Below are 9736 nucleotides of genomic sequence, written 5' to 3' on the forward strand. Positions count from 1 at the left end.
AGGCAAAACTACTTGTACTTTCATATATTTTGGCTGAATTTTTACTAGGCACAGGATCATATTCTTCTCCTTCTTTTTCCCTGAGATTTCTAACAACTAGTGTTTTCTTTTGAATTTTTGGAAGAGATATATTTGTGAATAAGGTGCAATTTAGTCCAGGATAATCCAAATTCTCTCTCATTGCTTAGCAAGTCTGTGAATGTACATATTCAGCCTCCTTTATTGAATGTTTGTTTAGTTTAGTCAATAGTGCAGAGATGATACAGGCTGTTCAAATTTAATTACTTTTTTGTATTCCTTCTTGGAATATTTCCTTGTTTCTGATGTTCCAGAGAATCAGAAGACAAAAGAACAGGGAAAAGGAGGGCTCAAGGCACGCACCATTCACATGTAAATGATGCACTGCTTGGGTGTTTCTGCACATCTGTTTACTGTCATAGCCTCTTTCTGTAAATATCTATTTTATTTTTCTCTTGTAATGCTGTTAGTATGCAGCATCAGAAGAAAGCATTCTTCGCAGTTCCCTCTATGTTGAGTCAGAGGGATAAATACAACCTGGTGGATCCAAATGTGTTAGGGGTCTGATGATGAGGGCGGTCAAACCCTCTTGCTCTGAAAGATTTACAAATCAAGATTGCTTTCATGTATCATAATGCAATTAGATAAAAGCAGAGAATGGTGTCATCATAACACTGACTAACACAGAAGTTATTATACAATGTTTAAGTGATAATTTTTTTTTTCAAGTGACGATCAGACCAAATCTAAGCATCAGCTTATGATGGATCAGAATTTCATACATTGACATTAATTCTTGGTAATGGAGAAGATTAGTATCATCACTAGATGAACTCTGAACGGGAGGCCTCCCATCGGTGTTGCTAATAACTCTAACCTCCCTCTGTGCTGATGGTCTCTGGCTTAATGCAGTTCATTACAGAGCAACACAAGACTAATTTTTTTAAAGTATTTGATAGAGCATTTACATTGCCTTTTTTATTGCCATCATTATCTCTGTCATTTGGAATTGGAGTATGGGATAATTGTAAGAAAGCTTTTCTTCTCTCCTAAGAAAACCATGCATTAGAGGTGACAGAGAAACTCCATGTTAATTGTATAAAAACAGGAGAAGTAACAGCAGAATTTCACACTTGCAGTCACACCACCTGTGTTTCTGTCTATTGGCTGTACTGAAGTAGAATCATAGAATCATTTAGGTTGGAAAAAACCTTTGAGATCATCAAGTCCAACTGTAAACCTAACACTGCCAAGTCCACCACTAAACCATGTCCCTAAGCGTCACATCTACATGTCTTTTAAATGGTGACTCCGCCACTTCCCTGGGCAGCCTGTTCCAATGCTTGACAGCCCTTTTGGTGAAGAAATTTTTCCTAATATCCAATCTAAATTTCCCCTGGTGCAACTTGAGGCCATTTCCTCTTGTCCTGTGTCTTGTTACTTGGGAGAAGAGACCAACACCCACCTCGCTACAACCTCCTTCCAGGTAGTTGTAGAGCGTGATAAAGTCTCCCCTGAGCCTCTTTTTCTCCAGACTAAACAACCCCAGTTGCCTCAACCGCTCCTCATAAGACTTGTGCTCTAGATCCTTCACCAGCTAGAACTTTTAAATTTGAATGTGGCTAGCTAATAGAGTTTTTTAAAAAAACATTTATATATTTTACCATTATTTAATTTTCTCAAGTTAGTTTTTAGGCGATTGAACAGTTTGCTTCAGTTTCATGTTCAAACTTATGTTTGCTCATTATTATTTTGGCTTTTGATGATTGAACTTGGTAAGGGAGACTCAATTGGTCCTTGTATGTCTTAATACAGAAGATACAAAAATCATAGTGTTGTGGTTTAACCTGGCAGGCAGCCAAAAACTGCACAGCCGCTCGCTCACTCTCCCCCCTTCCCCACCCCCACCCCCCCCCCCCACCCCCACACCCCCCCCCGCAGCGGGACGGGGAGAGAATCAGAAGGGTAATAGTGAGAAAAACTTGTGGGTTGAGATAAAGACAGTTTAATAAAACAGAAAAGGGAAAATAATAATAACAATGATAGAATATACAAAATGAGGGATGCACTATGCAATTGCTCACCACCCGCGCTGACCGATAACCAAGTAGCGATCGGTACTTCCTGGATCACGCCTACCATTCATATACTGAGCATGACATCAGATGGTATGGAATACCCCATTGGCCAGCTGGGCTGGCTGTCCTGGCTGTGATCCCTCCCAGTCTAACTTGGTAGCAGAGGATAGTTGTCCTTGACAAGGTACTTAGCAACAACTGAAAACATCAGTGTGTTATCAACATTCTTCTCATACTAAATCCAAAACACAGCACTAGGAAGAAATTTAACTCTGTCCCAGCCAAAACCAGGACACATGGATCTGGGAACAAAAAAATTGCTGAAATAAAGTAACTGTGACACATTTGTAGATAAAAGCAAACAATTAAATGAGTAGGAACTCCTGGTATCATGCTGATAAAGTGAATAAAGCCCTTGGAGAATATAACCCCTGGATGATCATGCCCCCTGCCCCCAATATTTATTTTTCAGGAAGGACATTGGCTAGTATATGAATGCATTTCTGAAATGTCGTGCATGTGTCTGAAACTTTGGGTACTGTTCTCATTTCCACACCAACACAGACACTTGTATTAGCAGGTTAAAGTGATACACAGTGAATGGAAATTTGAAAAAACCCCACGCGTTATAGGAAGAAAATTAAGGAGTGCAAAGTGTTTCATTTAATGAATTCGGAGAATTAGAAAGATTTTGCAATGGTCTCTTTTTTCCTAATGAGGCCGAATCTCATCTCGGTTCAGAGGAGGCTCCCAGGGATAAGTGCTCCGAACTGCCCTGGAGGAGCCTGCCTCTCTGCCTTGAATTTACTCAAGGGAAAGTTGGGAGAATAAATTCATTAGATCAAAGTTATCCTTCTAAGAAGCATCTCATACAAACCCAATATCCAAGGAAGTGGCTTCTAATAGCAGGGAGCCCTTAAACTCTCAGAAAAGGGACTGCAATAGGCAGGAAGTGAAGCAATGGCCAATTCAGGTATCTCCGCTGTGTAAAATATATGTCGCAGATACATGTTTTGGACAGAACTATCATGAAGATATCATGGGATTTCTGCCCTTTAAACTCATTGAATCAAAAATACCCTCCCTCCCCACTTTTTTTAAAAAACATGTATTACATCATGCTGTGGGATCATTTGGACTTGGTAAAAGACTAGCAGAATGGTTTTGTAGAAGGTCTGAACAGAAGGTTATAGCATTTGGTTTTGACCTTCAAATCTCTGGATTGGTGAATTTGCTTGTAAGGGATGAGCAAAACACCATCTGAAGAAATCCTCAGTGTTTTGGTTTAAAAGTAATAATACGGGTCACTAGTAGCAGTAGATTTTAGGTAACCATGGCAAAACTTCAGCAAATCTTTCACAGGGCCTGAACAAACACACATCAATAATAAAACACAATTTAGAAGTGAGTGAGAAAAAGAAAACAAACAGAACAGTATAAGTAAATTTATTATGGAGGAAAATTCAGTGGAATCAGGATTACCTATACTGGTGTAAAACCCATGGCAAGTTTTAAATGTCACGTAAGTGGTTATCTCCACAGGCTGTTTTACTAAGATTTCCCCTTCCCACTCCCCCACCCCTTTCCCTTTAACATTACTGCCTCTGCTTTGTAGTTGCTGTATTACCTCCTGTCTGGTGTAAGGTCAGTGGACCTACTGCTGCTTCTTCCCCAACACAGCAGCAATCTGTTCATTGTGTAATGCTTTTCTTTCCGGTCCTATTCCTTTCTAGAAATGATTGTTCCTTTTAAATGCATAGTTTCTAGTATCGTATTTGATACCCATTGCTGGGCTTTTTGCAGGGATATCAATGAGAGTGTAAAGAGAGGCATCACTTTTTTCCTCTAAGTTTATGATGAAAAGAACAGTGAAATTGGGGGTGTTGGCTGATGAGAAGCTCAACATTGCCTGGCAATGTGCGCTTGCAGTCCAGAAAGCCAACCGTATCTTGGGCCGCATCAAAAGAAGCGTGACCAGCAGGTCAAGGGAGGTGATTCTCCCCCTCTACTCCGCTCTCGTGAGACCCCACCTGGAGTACTGCGTTCAGCTCTGGGGCCCCCAACATAAGAAGGACGTGGACCTGTGGAGCGAGTCCAGAGGAGGGCCACAAAGATGATCAGAGGGCTGGAGCACCTCTCCTATGAAGACAGACTGAGAGAGTTGGGGTGGTTCAGCCTGGAGAAGAGAAGGCTCCAGGAAGACCTTATAGCAGCCTTCCAGTACCTGAAGGGGGCCTACAAGAAAGCTGGAGAGAGACTTTTTACAAGGGCATGTAGTGATAGGACAAGGGGTAATGGCTTTAAACTGAAGAGGGTAGATTTAGACTAGATATAAGGAAGAAATTTTTTACTATGAGGGTGGTGAGGCACTGGAACAGGTTGCCCAGAGAAGCTGTGGATGCCCCATCCCTGGCAGTGTTCAAGGCCAGGCTGGATGGGGCTTTGTGCAAGCTGGCCTAGTGGAAGGTGTCCCTGCCCATGGCAGGGGGGTTGGAACTAGATGATTTTTAAGGTCCCTTCCAACCCAAACCATTCTACAATTCTATGATTCTAAACAAAATGTTATCTAAAAAGTGTTATGAAGCAAAAAATACTGTGAGTGTTCAATAATTTTACAGGCTTTAACATACCTTTCTTCAAGCTCAGGGTGTTTTGTTTTGTTGCAACCAATATCAGCACATTAATCTGTGAATCTGTGGGTACGTGCAAATTTATGTGTACTCCAGAAAAGGTTGTTGGATTAGAAGTGATTAATTGGAGTAATACACAACAAATGTCTGTCTTTCATTTTTAGCCATACTACTTTTATATTCCTCACTAACGTAGTACTTAGGAATTTAGCCTAACATTACAAATCACTCCAAAACTTTCACTGAATTGTCCAACAAAATAAAAATATCTTCTGTTTCTTCAGCTAATGCCAAAGGTGAATTTGGTGCAGTGGAATTAATTTGATGCTACATTAAAAACTGAACACAGGTTTGTGTATAGTTATTGTGCTGATCCTTATTGTAAATTTTAACAGAGAGAGTAGCAGTATGAAATGGTTGCAAAGATCCTCATCCAAAGAAAACTCTATGTCCTGCCCTTAACCTGATGAGTCATTTTATTGTGGGACTTTGGCAGGCTGCAGATAGCTCTACATCCCAGAGGTCAGCTATGTCTTGCTGGGGATCTGCGCAGTGTCTGTGCAGCTTCCCTTGGATCGTAAACAGAATTTATCACTGCTTCCTATCCAGGCAGTAGATAGTGCATCAGGGAAGATGTATACTCACATAGTGGGGTTTCATCTCTTCCAAGGCAACAAAATCATTGAAAGATTGAAGGCTGGAGAAACAGTGCTGCCCAAAGTGGCATCACAGTTCAGGCCATGCTCCACAGTTCAGGCCCAGGGGGCTGACCTATTGCTGCTGCCTACTACACACAAACATGTCTTTGGGAACTGACCCTACTGTGGTTTCTCTCGTGTTACCTCCCCATCCTTTCTTGACACCAACACATGGTTTACTATGTCTGGATGCTCACTTACTTTCCGGCCAGGTGGTGTCTATGAAACAAATGGAACTTGGGGATTGATGCAGTTTTGCATCATCTTTTTTCTGTCCGCGGGGTCCTCTTGCCTTGTGTCATTAGGCTAGTTCCTGATGTCAGCTGATGTGCTCCTTGAGGACAACGGTTCTTCTCCAAGAGCTTACGCAGGCCGGGAACGGCTGAGAGCAGTGTGTTCAGCAGCTGCTGGCTTGCTTCATCTCACTTCTATTCACAGAGAAATGTGGGTGCAGAATGGACATAAGGCAAGGCCATTAATATAGAACATTTATTTGCTTTCTTCTATATCCAAAACTTCACTGGGGCCCTGTGTGCTGTACTATGCAATCACAGAATCATAGAAATGGTGTTTTGAAGGGATCTCTGGATATAGTAAATTACTTCTCTGGTGTTTGTGGTATTTCTCCAATGATGCAGTGTCTGACTCTGACAGCGACCATAGATCAGTTAGATTTTTTGCTATGGACTTAGCTGCTTTGACTACTCCTGTTATATGTTGGTAATACGAAAAAATATTCAGACCTAGAGTAAACACAGCATGACAAACTAGAAGGCTGACAAGGGTCCAATAAATAACTAGGAAATAAAAGACATGGTGGAAAATGAAAACATGTCAATCCTTCACATGAGAGTTCATTACAGAGGAACTTAGGAGAGTTTCTGTGTTGCATCCTCCATAAAGAAGCAGCCTGAAGAGGTGTCTCAGAATGAAGTGTCAGCAGAAGTGGCTTAGAATAGATCAGGTTTTCCAATAGGATCAAATAGTGAGGGCCAGATGTTATTGACTCAAGGGTTCTAAAAGAACTCAGATATGAAATTGCTGAGCTACCAACTGCCTTACATTATGCACTTTAAAACTGACTTTGTAACTAAAATAATACATGGCAGTTGGGAACCTCATATTTTTTTAAAAAAAGAAGAGCCTGAGGAAAGGGGAACTACTGACAGGTAATTCTGATTTTTCAATAAGCCAGGTAGGTGGAAGAGCAGAATGGATAGACAGGTGGCAAGTATGACAGAATGAAGAAGAACTGACCCAGCATTTCAGAGGTCATTGGAGGAGCTGATGAGCATGTGGAAAAAAGTGATCCAGCTGAGATACAGTGTGCATCAGGTCTGAAAACCCTGTTGGACACCGTACCTCACCAAAGGCTTTTAAAGAAACCAAAGTATAATGACATAAAGAAAAAAAAATCCTTCATGAATTAATAACTGAATGAAAGTCAATAAACAAACAGTAGGAATAAATAGTAAGTGGCAGGAAGGATTCCAGTGGTGTCCCAGAAAGTTGCTGTCCCATTTTGTCATAAGTTTCATGTAAGAGGGGCATGCAGAGAAGTGAACAACAGTTATAAAAACACACAGTTATTTAAAATAGTCAAAACTAGGCCAGATGTGACAAACAGCTCATGGTATTGGGTGACTAGGGGGTCAAATGATGGATGGCATGCAAAGTTGATATATACAAAATAATATGTGCGTGTGGAGAAAAAAAATCCCAACCACACATACAACAATGGGTAGTAAATTAGCTGTTACTGATCAGGCAAAACACCTTAAGCGTTGTTGCGGGTAATCCCCTGAAAACATGCATGCAGTGCTCAAGAGTGTTGGCAATCAGCATGGTAGGGAAGAAACAACTGAGGAGAGATACAATAAAATCTGTAAAATCGTGACCAGCATGAAGAGAAGAATAAAAATAGTCATGATTATTCCTTACTGAATAGTCATATTCATATCGTCTTGCTCAAATGTCATACTGCATGGCCATTATTCACTTTTTTTCCCCCAGATATAAGAAATAGTTATGCCCAAATAAAATATCTGACAGAACTTTTAAAATCAACAAAACAAAAATATTTCAGCACAACTCAACCATTGGACTCCGTGCTAGAGGATGTTTTCAGTAACAACCTCTATCAATTCATAGATTGAGGAATTTGTCTAGCCACTCCATAAAGAAAAATTCACCAAAGTCTTTTAAAAATTATGAGTACTTCTACAACAATAGAGAAAATGTGCCCGGTAACATTGTCAGGACACCGAGACCCACTGGGACAAAACAACTTGCATTTAAGCTAGTAAACTCTTTTAGCCTCCAAAATTGTATAGGAGCGTGCAGGTCAGCAGGGAGCCAGGCAGTAGCGCCAGGCTCTACCCTGCCTCTGGGTTTAGCTGTACAGGCACGCTTGTTCCAGTGCCTGGGCATGTGCCCAGGCTGTTTAATTTAATAGGAAAGAGCCTGGGAAGCCTCTGTCTGCCAGAAGCTGGAAAGGGAAACTTTCCCTCCGCTCACCCTGTCTTTCTGTTGCCGGAGAGAGGCTCCCGCGCTGCCGGGCTCCTGGAGCTGAGCCCCTACAGCGAGTTCTCAGCACAGGAGGGACGTGTGCGGTTTGGATCAAAACCGAATTCTGCCCATATGCTTTTTAAATTTTTTTTTTAAATAATGAACTATTGGAATTTATCCTTTTTTAAATAAAAAATACAACATATTTGTCGTGGTTTAACCCCAACCAGCAAAAATAAACCCCACGCGCTCGATCACACACCCCCTCCCGGTGGGATGGGGGAGAGAATCGGGAGGGCACAAGCAGGAAAGCTCCCGGGTTGAGATAAAAACAGTTTAATAATTGAAATAAAACTAAGTAGAACAGTAATAACAACAATGAGAACAACAACAATAACAGAATACACAAAGCAGGCAATGCGCAACGCAACCGCTCACCGACCGCCGACCGCGTGTCACGAACGGGGGGCTCGCCCACACACCTGGTTTTTATACTGAGCATGATGTCACATGGTATAGAATACCCCATTGGCCGGCTGAGTCCACCACTCCGGCTGTGCCCCCCGCTCCCGGTGCAAGCATCACCCAGCAACAGCCAAAGCATCAATGGACCATCAACGCTCTTTTCACACCAAACCCAAAACACAGCACACCCCCAAGCTACTGGGAAGAAAGTTAACTCTGTCCCAGCCGGAACCAGGACAATATTCTTTAAAGCAGTCAGGTAATTAATCTGAGAACCTTCAAGGCGGTTGTGTCGGTATCGGTGGATCGCATGGCATTTTTTAAAGCTAAGCTATTAATATATGGCATAACATGTTAATCAACATGTATTTAAATACAGCACATTGCAAATATACATGAAACACAAACATTTTTATTAAAGGTTTACAATGCAGATACAGAAGTTCTGTAATAATATGCTACTTACTGCAAAGCACTACAATGAACACTCAAGCCTTCTGGAAAAAACCAAGACATTTTACTTATTTTTGCTAATGCTCTGCTCATACAATTTGCTTCCTCATATCCTTAGACCATCAAGGCTACAACAACACTACTGCTGCAAAAAATATTTACAGTCAGGTTGCTCAATTAATTATTGGACTGTAGAAACGGAAAATATCTTTAAAAATATTAGGCTGTCTGTTGGCAAGTCATAGTATTTTGCTGTGAGCTTCATTCCATTCTAAGTAGAGAAGAAATAATGGTTTCAATTCGTTATGTAAATTCTATGAAAGCTGAGGAACTTTTGACTGGTCATGAAACTATGAATTTAAGTTTAATTAAACATATTTCTGATCGATCAGTTAAGACTTTTCAAATAGTCATTTAATGTATTTCAATTTTGTGAGGTTGTTGTAAGTGAGCATGGCAGACTACTCAGAACCTGTCAGATAGTAATGACGTTGTATGATGTTAATCCGTTTGCATTTCTGGTGTATTCCATGTTCTTCTTGTTATCTAAATAATACTGCTGTGTAGTGCAAAACAATACGTCAAATTGTTCCGAGTCCTATCTTATGCTGTTTAAAAATTAGATGCAAAACCTCTTAGAATGGTGACGATTCTGGTTTAAACTTTAATGATGATTATGAGGAGATCCTGCTAAACTAATAAAAAATTAAATATTAAATCCCTATGACAGCACAGTGGAATTTTACACAGAAAAGGGAAAAAAAAATTAAGGCACTTCTGCTATATCTAGTTTCGTATTCTGCTGATATATAGGGCTACATATTTAGCTGCAACACAGTGATGAAACTCAAATATTAATTTAATTTACAACTTGCAAGGATTTGGC

The sequence above is a fragment of the Calonectris borealis genome, chromosome 3, assembly GCF_964195595.1.
Source record: "Calonectris borealis chromosome 3, bCalBor7.hap1.2, whole genome shotgun sequence".
Lineage (NCBI taxonomy): Eukaryota > Metazoa > Chordata > Aves > Procellariiformes > Procellariidae > Calonectris > Calonectris borealis.